This window comes from Oncorhynchus kisutch, unplaced genomic scaffold (assembly GCF_002021735.2).
Source record: "Oncorhynchus kisutch isolate 150728-3 unplaced genomic scaffold, Okis_V2 scaffold4059, whole genome shotgun sequence".
Lineage (NCBI taxonomy): Eukaryota > Metazoa > Chordata > Actinopteri > Salmoniformes > Salmonidae > Oncorhynchus > Oncorhynchus kisutch.
In genome coordinates, this window is record NW_022266004.1 from 132,501 (window position 1) to 145,000 (window position 12,500).

General features: G+C 45.2%; 14 non-coding genes across 14 annotated transcripts in view; all 14 read left to right on the forward strand.

Moving 5' to 3' along the window:
- Positions 1-18, forward strand: part of trnar-ccu (transfer RNA arginine (anticodon CCU)) — a 73-nt gene extending 55 nt beyond the window's left edge. Inside the window, exon 1 of the tRNA in view lies at positions 1-18. This exon is cut by the window's left edge and continues 55 nt beyond it. This is a non-coding gene — a tRNA (tRNA-Arg).
- A 768-nt stretch (positions 19-786) lies between these two features.
- trnar-ccu (transfer RNA arginine (anticodon CCU)) lies at positions 787-859 on the forward strand. Its single transcript has one exon. It is a non-coding gene; the product is annotated as a tRNA-Arg (tRNA).
- Positions 860-1,347: 488 nt separating this feature from the next.
- Positions 1,348-1,420, forward strand: trnar-ccu (transfer RNA arginine (anticodon CCU)). The gene has a single exon. It is a non-coding gene; the product is annotated as a tRNA-Arg (tRNA).
- Positions 1,421-2,742: 1,322 nt separating this feature from the next.
- trnar-ccu (transfer RNA arginine (anticodon CCU)) lies at positions 2,743-2,815 on the forward strand. The gene has a single exon. It is a non-coding gene; the product is annotated as a tRNA-Arg (tRNA).
- A 768-nt stretch (positions 2,816-3,583) lies between these two features.
- trnar-ccu (transfer RNA arginine (anticodon CCU)) lies at positions 3,584-3,656 on the forward strand. The gene has a single exon. It is a non-coding gene; the product is annotated as a tRNA-Arg (tRNA).
- Positions 3,657-4,145: 489 nt separating this feature from the next.
- trnar-ccu (transfer RNA arginine (anticodon CCU)) lies at positions 4,146-4,218 on the forward strand. Its single transcript has one exon. It is a non-coding gene; the product is annotated as a tRNA-Arg (tRNA).
- A 766-nt stretch (positions 4,219-4,984) lies between these two features.
- trnar-ccu (transfer RNA arginine (anticodon CCU)) lies at positions 4,985-5,057 on the forward strand. The gene has a single exon. It is a non-coding gene; the product is annotated as a tRNA-Arg (tRNA).
- Positions 5,058-5,825: 768 nt separating this feature from the next.
- Positions 5,826-5,898, forward strand: trnar-ccu (transfer RNA arginine (anticodon CCU)). Its single transcript has one exon. It is a non-coding gene; the product is annotated as a tRNA-Arg (tRNA).
- Positions 5,899-6,387: 489 nt separating this feature from the next.
- Positions 6,388-6,460, forward strand: trnar-ccu (transfer RNA arginine (anticodon CCU)). The gene has a single exon. It is a non-coding gene; the product is annotated as a tRNA-Arg (tRNA).
- Positions 6,461-8,063: 1,603 nt separating this feature from the next.
- trnar-ccu (transfer RNA arginine (anticodon CCU)) lies at positions 8,064-8,136 on the forward strand. Its single transcript has one exon. It is a non-coding gene; the product is annotated as a tRNA-Arg (tRNA).
- Positions 8,137-8,623: 487 nt separating this feature from the next.
- On the forward strand, positions 8,624-8,696 carry trnar-ccu (transfer RNA arginine (anticodon CCU)). The gene has a single exon. It is a non-coding gene; the product is annotated as a tRNA-Arg (tRNA).
- A 765-nt stretch (positions 8,697-9,461) lies between these two features.
- Positions 9,462-9,534, forward strand: trnar-ccu (transfer RNA arginine (anticodon CCU)). The gene has a single exon. It is a non-coding gene; the product is annotated as a tRNA-Arg (tRNA).
- Positions 9,535-10,857: 1,323 nt separating this feature from the next.
- On the forward strand, positions 10,858-10,930 carry trnar-ccu (transfer RNA arginine (anticodon CCU)). The gene has a single exon. It is a non-coding gene; the product is annotated as a tRNA-Arg (tRNA).
- Positions 10,931-12,252: 1,322 nt separating this feature from the next.
- On the forward strand, positions 12,253-12,325 carry trnar-ccu (transfer RNA arginine (anticodon CCU)). Its single transcript has one exon. It is a non-coding gene; the product is annotated as a tRNA-Arg (tRNA).
- Positions 12,326-12,500: the final 175 nt, after the last annotated feature.

A 12,500-nucleotide genomic window follows, 5' to 3' on the forward strand; every position in this document is an offset into this window, starting at 1 on the left:
CAAGTCCCATCTGGGGTGGATGGAAGCAGAGTGGCGCAGCGGAAGCGTGCTGGACCCATAACCCAGAGGTCGATGGATCGAAACCATCCTCTGCTAAACAGTTTCTTTTTAGATTTTAAGTGCGAACAAAAAAAACTAAAAAAATTGTCGTTTCATGGCATGTCTCATTGCCATTATACATTTGTTTTTACCTCTTCCAACAGTTTGTATAGGTCATACTGTTTACACAGTACCCCAGTGGCCTAAGACACTGGCCTCCTAAGCCATGGATTGTGAGTTCTAGTCTTTTCTGAAGTGGCTGAGAGCAGAGTGGCGCAGCGGAAGCGTGCTGGGCCCATAACCCAGAGGTCGATGGATCGAAACCATCCTCTGCTAACCAGATTTTTTTTTTAATGAAACGCAAGCAGAAATTAGAAAGCTAAATTGCATTTGCGTCTCTCAGTGCTATCCAGTACACATTATTTTTACTGCTTATATCAGTTCGTACTGTTTGCAGAAGGTAAACAGTGCCCCAGTGGCCTAAGACACTGGCCTCCTAAGCCATGGATTGTGAGTTCTAGTCTTTTCTGAAGTGGCTGAGAGCAGAGTGGCGCAGCAGAAGCGTGCTGGGCCCATAACCCAGAGGTCGATGGATAGATACCATCCTCTGCTAACCAGATTATTTAAAAAAATGAAACGCAAGCAGAAATTAGAAAGCTAAATTTCATTTGCGTCTCTCAGTGCTATCCAGTACACATTGTTTTTACTGCTTCTATCAGTTCGTACTGTTTGCAGAAGGTAAACAGTGCCCCAGTGGCCTAATGGATAAGGCACTGGCCTCCTAAGCCAGGGATTGTGGGTTCAAGTCCCATCTGGGGTGGATGGAAGCAGAGTGGCGCAGCGGAAGCGTGCTGGGCCCATAACCCAGAGGTCGATGGATCGAAACCATCCTCTGCTAACCAGATTTTTTTTTTAATGAAACGCAAGCAGAAATTAGAAAGCTAAATTGAATTTGCGTCTCTCAGTGCTATCCAGTACACATTATTTTTACTGCTTCTATCAGTTCGTACTGTTTGCAGAAGGTAAACAGTGCCCCAGTGGCCTAAGACACTGGCCTCCTAAGCCATGGATTGTGAGTTCTAGTCTTTTCTGAAGTGGCTGAGAGCAGAGTGGCGCAGCGGAAGCGTGCTGGGCCCATAACCCAGAGGTCGATGGATAGAAACCATCCTCTGCTAACCAGATTATTTAAAAAATGAAACGCAAGCAGAAATTAGAAAGCTAAATTTCATTTGCGTCTCTCAGTGCTATCCAGTACACATTGTTTTTACTGCTTCTATCAGTTCGTACTGTTTGCAGAAGGTAAACAGTGCCCCAGTGGCCTAATGGATAAGGCACTGGCCTCCTAAGCCAGGGATTGTGGGTTCAAGTCCCATCTGGGGTGGATGGAAGCAGAGTGGCGCAGCGGAAGCGTGCTGGGCCCATAACCCAGAGGTCGATGGATCGAAACCATCCTCTGCTAACCAGATTTTTTTTTTAATGAAACGCAAGCAGAAATTAGAAAGCTAAATTGAATTTGCGTCTCTCAGTGCTATCCAGTACACATTATTTTTACTGCTTCTATCAGTTCGTACTGTTTGCAGAAGGTAAACAGTGCCCCAGTGGCCTAAGACACTGGCCTCCTAAGCCATGGATTGTGAGTTCTAGTCTTTTCTGAAGTGGCTGAGAGCAGAGTGGCGCAGCGGAAGCGTGCTGGGCCCATAACCCAGAGGTCGATGGATCGAAACCATCCTCTGCTAAACAGTTTCTTTTTAGATTTTAAGTGCGAACAAAAAAAACAAAAAAAATTGTCGTTTCATGGCATGTCTCATTGCCATTATACATTTGTTTTTACCTCTTCCAACAGTTTGTATAGGTCATACTGTTTACACAGTACCCCAGTGGCCTAAGACACTGGCCTCCTAAGCCATGGATTGTGAGTTCTAGTCTTTTCTGAAGTGGCTGAGAGCAGAGTGGCACAGCGGAAGCGTGCTGGGCCCATAACCCAGAGGTCGATGGATCGAAACCAACCTCTGCTAAACAGTTTCTTTTTAGATTTTAAGTGCGAACAAAAAAAACTAAAAAAATTGTCGTTTCATGGCATGTCTCATTGCCATTATACATTTGTTTTTACCTCTTCCAACAGTTTGTATAGGTCATACTGTTTACACAGTACCCAGTGGCCTAAGACACTGGCCTCCTAAGCCATGGATTGTGAGTTCTAGTCTTTTCTGAAGTGGCTGAGAGCAGAGTGGCGCAGCGGAAGCGTGCTGGGCCCATAACCCAGAGGTCGATGGATCGAAACCATCCTCTGCTAAACAGTTTCTTTTTAGATTTTAAGTGCGAACAAAAAAAACAAAAAATTGTCGTTTCATGGCATGTCTCATTGCCATTATACATTTGTTTTTACCTCTTCCAACAGTTTGTATAGGTCATACTGTTTACACAGTACCCCAGTGGCCTAAGACACTGGCCTCCTAAGCCATGGATTGTGAGTTCTAGTCTTTTCTGAAGTGGCTGAGAGCAGAGTGGCACAGCGGAAGCGTGCTGGGCCCATAACCCAGAGGTCGATGGATCGAAACCATCCTCTGCTAACCAGATTTTTTTTTAATGAAACGCTAGCAGAACATTAAAAAGCTAAATTGAATTTGCGTCTCTCAGTGCTATCCAGTACACATTATTTTTACTGCTTCTATCAGTTCGTACTGTTTGCAGAAGGTAAACAGTGCCCCAGTGGCCTAATGGATAAGGCACTGGCCTCCTAAGCCAGGGATTGTGGGTTCAAGTCCCATCTGGGGTGGATGGAAGCAGAGTGGCGCAGCGGAAGCGTGCTGGGCCCATAACCCAGAGGTCGATGGATCGAAACCATCCTCTGCTAAACAGTTTCTTTTTAGATTTTAAGTGCGAACAAAAAAAACTAAAAAAATTGTCGTTTCATGGCATGTCTCATTGCCATTATACATTTGTTTTTACCTCTTCCAACAGTTTGTATAGGTCATACTGTTTACACAGTACCCCAGTGGCCTAAGACACTGGCCTCCTAAGCCATGGATTGTGAGTTCTAGTCTTTTCTGAAGTGGCTGAGAGCAGAGTGGCGCAGCGGAAGCGTGCTGGGCCCATAACCCAGAGGTCGATGGATCGAAACCATCCTCTGCTAACCAGATTTTTTTTTTAATGAAACGCAAGCAGAAATTAGAAAGCTAAATTGCATTTGCGTCTCTCAGTGCTATCCAGTACACATTATTTTTACTGCTTATATCAGTTCGTACTGTTTGCAGAAGGTAAACAGTGCCCCAGTGGCCTAAGACACTGGCCTCCTAAGCCATGGATTGTGAGTTCTAGTCTTTTCTGAAGTGGCTGAGAGCAGAGTGGCGCAGCAGAAGCGTGCTGGGCCCATAACCCAGAGGTCGATGGATAGATACCATCCTCTGCTAACCAGATTATTTAAAAAAATGAAACGCAAGCAGAAATTAGAAAGCTAAATTTCATTTGCGTCTCTCAGTGCTATCCAGTACACATTGTTTTTACTGCTTCTATCAGTTCGTACTGTTTGCAGAAGGTAAACAGTGCCCCAGTGGCCTAATGGATAAGGCACTGGCCTCCTAAGCCAGGGATTGTGGGTTCAAGTCCCATCTGGGGTGGATGGAAGCAGAGTGGCGCAGCGGAAGCGTGCTGGGCCCATAACCCAGAGGTCGATGGATCGAAACCATCCTCTGCTAACCAGATTTTTTTTTTTATGAAACGCAAGCAGAAATTAGAAAGCTAAATTGAATTTGCGTCTCTCAGTGCTATCCAGTACACATTATTTTTACTGCTTCTATCAGTTCGTACTGTTTGCAGAAGGTAAACAGTGCCCCAGTGGCCTAAGACACTGGCCTCCTAAGCCATGGATTGTGAGTTCTAGTCTTTTCTGAAGTGGCTGAGAGCAGAGTGGCGCAGCGGAAGCGTGCTGGGCCCATAACCCAGAGGTCGATGGATAGAAACCATCCTCTGCTAACCAGATTATTTAAAAAAATGAAACGCAAGCAGAAATTAGAAAGCTAAATTTCATTTGCGTCTCTCAGTGCTATCCAGTACACATTGTTTTTACTGCTTCTATCAGTTCGTACTGTTTGCAGAAGGTAAACAGTGCCCCAGTGGCCTAATGGATAAGGCACTGGCCTCCTAAGCCAGGGATTGTGGGTTCAAGTCCCATCTGGGGTGGATGGAAGCAGAGTGGCGCAGCGGAAGCGTGCTGGGCCCATAACCCAGAGGTCGATGGATCGAAACCATCCTCTGCTAACCAGATTTTTTTTTTAATGAAACGCAAGCAGAAATTAGAAAGCTAAATTGAATTTGCGTCTCTCAGTGCTATCCAGTACACATTATTTTTACTGCTTCTATCAGTTCGTACTGTTTGCAGAAGGTAAACAGTGCCCCAGTGGCCTAAGACACTGGCCTCCTAAGCCATGGATTGTGAGTTCTAGTCTTTTCTGAAGTGGCTGAGAGCAGAGTGGCGCAGCGGAAGCGTGCTGGGCCCATAACCCAGAGGTCGATGGATCGAAACCATCCTCTGCTAAACAGTTTCTTTTTAGATTTTAAGTGCGAACAAAAAAAACAAAAAAAATTGTCGTTTCATGGCATGTCTCATTGCCATTATACATTTGTTTTTACCTCTTCCAACAGTTTGTATAGGTCATACTGTTTACACAGTACCCCAGTGGCCTAAGACACTGGCCTCCTAAGCCATGGATTGTGAGTTCTAGTCTTTTCTGAAGTGGCTGAGAGCAGAGTGGCACAGCGGAAGCGTGCTGGGCCCATAACCCAGAGGTCGATGGATCGAAACCATCCTCTGCTAACCAGATTTTTTTTTAATGAAACGCAAGCAGAAATTAGAAAGCTAAATTGAATTTGCGTCTCTCAGTGCTATCCAGTACACATTATTTTTACTGCTTCTATCAGTTCGTACTGTTTGCAGAAGGTAAACAGTGCCCCAGTGGCCTAATGGATAAGGCACTGGCCTCCTAAGCCAGGGATTGTGGGTTCAAGTCCCATCTGGGGTGGATGGAAGCAGAGTGGCGCAGCGGAAGCGTGCTGGGCCCATAACCCAGAGGTCGATGGATCGAAACCATCCTCTGCTAAACAGTTTCTTTTTAGATTTTAAGTGCGAACAAAAAAAACTAAAAAAATTGTCGTTTCATGGCATGTCTCATTGCCATTATACATTTGTTTTTACCTCTTCCAACAGTTTGTATAGGTCATACTGTTTACACAGTACCCCAGTGGCCTAAGACACTGGCCTCCTAAGCCATGGATTGTGAGTTCTAGTCTTTTCTGAAGTGGCTGAGAGCAGAGTGGCGCAGCGGAAGCGTGCTGGGCCCATAACCCAGAGGTCGATGGATCGAAACCATCCTCTGCTAACCAGATTTTTTTTTTAATGAAACGCAAGCAGAAATTAGAAAGCTAAATTGCATTTGCGTCTCTCAGTGCTATCCAGTACACATTATTTTTACTGCTTATATCAGTTCGTACTGTTTGCAGAAGGTAAACAGTGCCCCAGTGGCCTAAGACACTGGCCTCCTAAGCCATGGATTGTGAGTTCTAGTCTTTTCTGAAGTGGCTGAGAGCAGAGTGGCGCAGCAGAAGCGTGCTGGGCCCATAACCCAGAGGTCGATGGATAGATACCATCCTCTGCTAACCAGATTATTTAAAAAAATGAAACGCAAGCAGAAATTAGAAAGCTAAATTTCATTTGCGTCTCTCAGTGCTATCCAGTACACATTGTTTTTACTGCTTCTATCAGTTCGTACTGTTTGCAGAAGGTAAACAGTGCCCCAGTGGCCTAATGGATAAGGCACTGGCCTCCTAAGCCAGGGATTGTGGGTTCAAGTCCCATCTGGGGTGGATGGAAGCAGAGTGGCGCAGCGGAAGCGTGCTGGGCCCATAACCCAGAGGTCGATGGATCGAAACCATCCTCTGCTAACCAGATTTTTTTTTTTATGAAACGCAAGCAGAAATTAGAAAGCTAAATTGAATTTGCGTCTCTCAGTGCTATCCAGTACACATTATTTTTACTGCTTCTATCAGTTCGTACTGTTTGCAGAAGGTAAACAGTGCCCCAGTGGCCTAAGACACTGGCCTCCTAAGCCATGGATTGTGAGTTCTAGTCTTTTCTGAAGTGGCTGAGAGCAGAGTGGCGCAGCGGAAGCGTGCTGGGCCCATAACCCAGAGGTCGATGGATAGAAACCATCCTCTGCTAACCAGATTATTTAAAAAAATGAAACGCAAGCAGAAATTAGAAAGCTAAATTTCATTTGCGTCTCTCAGTGCTATCCAGTACACATTGTTTTTACTGCTTCTATCAGTTCGTACTGTTTGCAGAAGGTAAACAGTGCCCCAGTGGCCTAATGGATAAGGCACTGGCCTCCTAAGCCAGGGATTGTGGGTTCAAGTCCCATCTGGGGTGGATGGAAGCAGAGTGGCGCAGCGGAAGCGTGCTGGGCCCATAACCCAGAGGTCGATGGATCGAAACCATCCTCTGCTAACCAGATTTTTTTTTTAATGAAACGCAAGCAGAAATTAGAAAGCTAAATTGAATTTGCGTCTCTCAGTGCTATCCAGTACACATTATTTTTACTGCTTCTATCAGTTCGTACTGTTTGCAGAAGGTAAACAGTGCCCCAGTGGCCTAAGACACTGGCCTCCTAAGCCATGGATTGTGAGTTCTAGTCTTTTCTGAAGTGGCTGAGAGCAGAGTGGCGCAGCGGAAGCGTGCTGGGCCCATAACCCAGAGGTCGATGGATCGAAACCATCCTCTGCTAAACAGTTTCTTTTTAGATTTTAAGTGCGAACAAAAAAAACAAAAAAAATTGTCGTTTCATGGCATGTCTCATTGCCATTATACATTTGTTTTTACCTCTTCCAACAGTTTGTATAGGTCATACTGTTTACACAGTACCCCAGTGGCCTAAGACACTGGCCTCCTAAGCCATGGATTGTGAGTTCTAGTCTTTTCTGAAGTGGCTGAGAGCAGAGTGGCACAGCGGAAGCGTGCTGGGCCCATAACCCAGAGGTCGATGGATCGAAACCAACCTCTGCTAAACAGTTTCTTTTTAGATTTTAAGTGCGAACAAAAAAAACTAAAAAAATTGTCGTTTCATGGCATGTCTCATTGCCATTATACATTTGTTTTTACCTCTTCCAACAGTTTGTATAGGTCATACTGTTTACACAGTACCCCAGTGGCCTAAGACACTGGCCTCCTAAGCCATGGATTGTGAGTTCTAGTCTTTTCTGAAGTGGCTGAGAGCAGAGTGGCGCAGCGGAAGCGTGCTGGGCCCATAACCCAGAGGTCGATGGATCGAAACCATCCTCTGCTAAACAGTTTCTTTTTAGATTTTAAGTGCGAACAAAAAAAACAAAAAAAATTGTCGTTTCATGGCATGTCTCATTGCCATTATACATTTGTTTTTACCTCTTCCAACAGTTTGTATAGGTCATACTGTTTACACAGTACCCCAGTGGCCTAAGACACTGGCCTCCTAAGCCATGGATTGTGAGTTCTAGTCTTTTCTGAAGTGGCTGAGAGCAGAGTGGCGCAGCGGAAGCGTGCTGGGCCCATAACCCAGAGGTCGATGGATCGAAACCATCCTCTGCTAACCAGATTTTTTTTTTAATGAAACGCAAGCAGAAATTAGAAAGCTAAATTGCATTTGCGTCTCTCAGTGCTATCCAGTACACATTATTTTTACTGCTTATATCAGTTCGTACTGTTTGCAGAAGGTAAACAGTGCCCCAGTGGCCTAAGACACTGGCCTCCTAAGCCATGGATTGTGAGTTCTAGTCTTTTCTGAGGTGGCTGAGAGCAGAGTGGCGCAGCAGAAGCGTGCTGGGCCCATAACCCAGAGGTCGATGGATAGATACCATCCTCTGCTAACCAGATTATTTAAAAAAATGAAACGCAAGCAGAAATTAGAAAGCTAAATTTCATTTGCGTCTCTCAGTGCTATCCAGTACACATTGTTTTTACTGCTTCTATCAGTTCGTACTGTTTGCAGAAGGTAAACAGTGCCCCAGTGGCCTAATGGATAAGGCACTGGCCTCCTAAGCCAGGGATTGTGGGTTCAAGTCCCATCTGGGGTGGATGGAAGCAGAGTGGCGCAGCGGAAGCGTGCTGGGCCCATAACCCAGAGGTCGATGGATCGAAACCATCCTCTGCTAACCAGATTTTTTTTTTTATGAAACGCAAGCAGAAATTAGAAAGCTAAATTGAATTTGCGTCTCTCAGTGCTATCCAGTACACATTATTTTTACTGCTTCTATCAGTTCGTACTGTTTGCAGAAGGTAAACAGTGCCCCAGTGGCCTAAGACACTGGCCTCCTAAGCCATGGATTGTGAGTTCTAGTCTTTTCTGAAGTGGCTGAGAGCAGAGTGGCGCAGCGGAAGCGTGCTGGGCCCATAACCCAGAGGTCGATGGATCGAAACCATCCTCTGCTAACCAGATTTTTTTTTAATGAAACGCAAGCAGAAATTAGAAAGCTAAATTTCATTTGCGTCTCTCAGTGCTATCCAGTACACATTGTTTTTACTGCTTCTATCAGTTCGTATTGTTTGCAGAAGGTAAACAGTGCCCCAGTGGCCTAATGGATAAGGCACTGGCCTCCTAAGCCAGGGATTGTGGGTTCAAGTCCCATCTGGGGTGGATGGAAGCAGAGTGGTGCAGCGGAAGCGTGCTGGGCCCATAACCCAGAGGTCGATGGATCGAAACCATCCTCTGCTAACCAGATTTTTTTTTAATGAAACGCAAGCAGAAATTAGAAAGCTAAATTGAATTTGCGTCTCTCAGTGCTATCCAGTACACATTATTTTTACTGCTTCTATCAGTTCGTACTGTTTGCAGAAGGTAAACAGTGCCCCAGTGGCCTAAGACACTGGCCTCCTAAGCCATGGATTGTGAGTTCTAGTCTTTTCTGAAGTGGCTGAGAGCAGAGTGGCGCAGCGGAAGCGTGCTGGGCCCATAACCCAGAGGTCGATGGATCGAAACCATCCTCTGCTAAACAGTTTCTTTTTAGATTTTAAGTGCGAACAAAAAAAACAAAAAAAATTGTCGTTTCATGGCATGTCTCATTGCCATTATACATTTGTTTTTACCTCTTCCAACAGTTTGTATAGGTCATACTGTTTACACAGTACCCCAGTGGCCTAAGACACTGGCCTCCTAAGCCATGGATTGTGAGTTCTAGTCTTTTCTGAAGTGGCTGAGAGCAGAGTGGCACAGCGGAAGCGTGCTGGGCCCATAACCCAGAGGTCGATGGATCGAAACCATCCTCTGCTAACCAGATTTTTTTTTAATGAAACGCAAGCAGAAATTAGAAAGCTAAATTGAATTTGCGTCTCTCAGTGCTATCCAGTACACATTATTTTTACTGCTTCTATCAGTTCGTACTGTTTGCAGAAGGTAAACAGTGCCCCAGTGGCCTAATGGATAAGGCACTGGCCTCCTAAGCCAGGGATTGTGGGTTCAAGTCCCATCTGGGGTGGATGGAAGCAGAGTGGCGCAGCGGAAGCGTGCTGGGCCCATAACCCAGAGGTCGATGGATCGAAACCATCCTCTGCTAAACAGTTTCTTTTTAGATTTTAAGTGCGAACAAAAAAAACTAAAAAAATTGTCGTTTCATGGCATGTCTCATTGCCATTATACATTTGTTTTTACCTCTTCCAACAGTTTGTATAGGTCATACTGTTTACACAGTACCCCAGTGGCCTAAGACACTGGCCTCCTAAGCCATGGATTGTGAGTTCTAGTCTTTTCTGAAGTGGCTGAGAGCAGAGTGGCGCAGCGGAAGCGTGCTGGGCCCATAACCCAGAGGTCGATGGATCGAAACCATCCTCTGCTAACCAGATTTTTTTTTTAATGAAACGCAAGCAGAAATTAGAAAGCTAAATTGCATTTGCGTCTCTCAGTGCTATCCAGTACACATTATTTTTACTGCTTATATCAGTTCGTACTGTTTGCAGAAGGTAAACAGTGCCCCAGTGGCCTAAGACACTGGCCTCCTAAGCCATGGATTGTGAGTTCTAGTCTTTTCTGAAGTGGCTGAGAGCAGAGTGGCGCAGCGGAAGCGTGCTGGGCCCATAACCCAGAGGTCGATGGATCGAAACCATCCTCTGCTAAACAGTTTCTTTTTAGATTTTAAGTGCGAACAAAAAAAACTAAAAAAATTGTCGTTTCATGGCATGTCTCATTGCCATTATACATTTGTTTTTACCTCTTCCAACAGTTTGTATAGGTCATACTGTTTACACAGTACCCCAGTGGCCTAAGACACTGGCCTCCTAAGCCATGGATTGTGAGTTCTAGTCTTTTCTGAAGTGGCTGAGAGCAGAGTGGCGCAGCGGAAGCGTGCTGGGCCCATAACCCAGAGGTCGATGGATCGAAACCATCCTCTGCTAACCAGATTTTTTTTTAATGAAACGCAAGCAGAAATTAGAAAGCTAAATTGCATTTGCGTCTCTCAGTGCTATCCAGTACACATTATTTTTACTGCTTATATCAGTTCGTACTGTTTGCAGAAGGTAAACAGTGCCCCAGTGGCCTAAGACACTGGCCTCCTAAGCCATGGATTGTGAGTTCTAGTCTTTTCTGAAGTGGCTGAGAGCAGAGTGGCGCAGCAGAAGCGTGCTGGGCCCATAACCCAGAGGTCGATGGATAGATACCATCCTCTGCTAACCAGATTATTTAAAAAAATGAAACGCAAGCAGAAATTAGAAAGCTAAATTTCATTTGCGTCTCTCAGTGCTATCCAGTACACATTGTTTTTACTGCTTCTATCAGTTCGTACTGTTTGCAGAAGGTAAACAGTGCCCCAGTGGCCTAATGGATAAGGCACTGGCCTCCTAAGCCAGGGATTGTGGGTTCAAGTCCCATCTGGGGTGGATGGAAGCAGAGTGGCGCAGCGGAAGCGTGCTGGGCCCATAACCCAGAGGTCGATGGATCGAAACCATCCTCTGCTAAACAGTTTCTTTTTAGATTTTAAGTGCGAACAAAAAAAACTAAAAAAATTGTCGTTTCATGGCATGTCTCATTGCCATTATACATTTGTTTTTACCTCTTCCAACAGTTTGTATAGGTCATACTGTTTACACAGTACCCCAGTGGCCTAAGACACTGGCCTCCTAAGCCATGGATTGTGAGTTCTAGTCTTTTCTGAAGTGGCTGAGAGCAGAGTGGCGCAGCGGAAGCGTGCTGGGCCCATAACCCAGAGGTCGATGGATCGAAACCATCCTCTGCTAACCAGATTTTTTTTTTAATGAAACGCAAGCAGAAATTAGAAAGCTAAATTGCATTTGCGTCTCTCAGTGCTATCCAGTACACATTATTTTACTGCTTATATCAGTTCGTACTGTTTGCAGAAGGTAAACAGTGCCCCAGTGGCCTAAGACACTGGCCTCCTAAGCCATGGATTGTGAGTTCTAGTCTTTTCTGAAGTGGCTGAGAGCAGAGTGGCGCAGCGGAAGCGTGCTGGGCCCATAACCCAGAGGTCGATGGATCGAAACCATCCTCTGCTAAACAGTTTCTTTTTAGATTTTAAGTGCGAACAAAAAAAACTAAAAAAATTGTCGTTTCATGGCATGTCTCATTGCCATTATACATTTGTTTTTACCTCTTCCAACAGTTTGTATAGGTCATACTGTTTACACAGTACCCCAGTGGCCTAAGACACTGGCCTCCTAAGCCATGGATTGTGAGTTCTAGTCTTTTCTGAAGTGGCTGAGAGCAGAGTGGCGCAGCGGAAGCGTGCTGGGCCCATAACCCAGAGGTCGATGGATCGAAACCATCCTCTGCTAACCAGATTTTTTTTTAATGAAACGCAAGCAGAAATTAGAAAGCTAAATTGCATTTGCGTCTCTCAGTGCTATCCAGTACACATTATTTTTACTGCTTATATCAGTTCGTACTGTTTGCAGAAGGTAAACAGTGCCCCAGTGGCCTAAGACACTGGCCTCCTAAGCCATGGATTGTGAGTTCTAGTCTTTTCTGAAGTGGCTGAGAGCAGAGTGGCGCAGCAGAAGCGTGCTGGGCCCATAACCCAGAGGTCGATGGATAGATACCATCCTCTGCTAACCAGATTATTTAAAAAAATGAAACGCAAGCAGAAATTAGAAAGCTAAATTTCATTTGCGTCTCTCAGTGCTATCCAGTACACATTGTTTTTACTGCTTCTATCAGTTCGTACTGTTTGCAGAAGGTAAACAGTGCCCCAGTGGCCTAATGGATAAGGCACTGGCCTCCTAAGCCAGGGATTGTGGGTTCAAGTCCCATCTGGGGTGGATGGAAGCAGAGTGGCGCAGCGGAAGCGTGCTGGGCCCATAACCCAGAGGTCGATGGATCGAAACCATCCTCTGCTAACCAGATTTTTTTTTTATGAAACGCAAGCAGAAATTAGAAAGCTAAATTGAATTTGCGTCTCTCAGTGCTATCCAGTACACATTATTTTTACTGCTT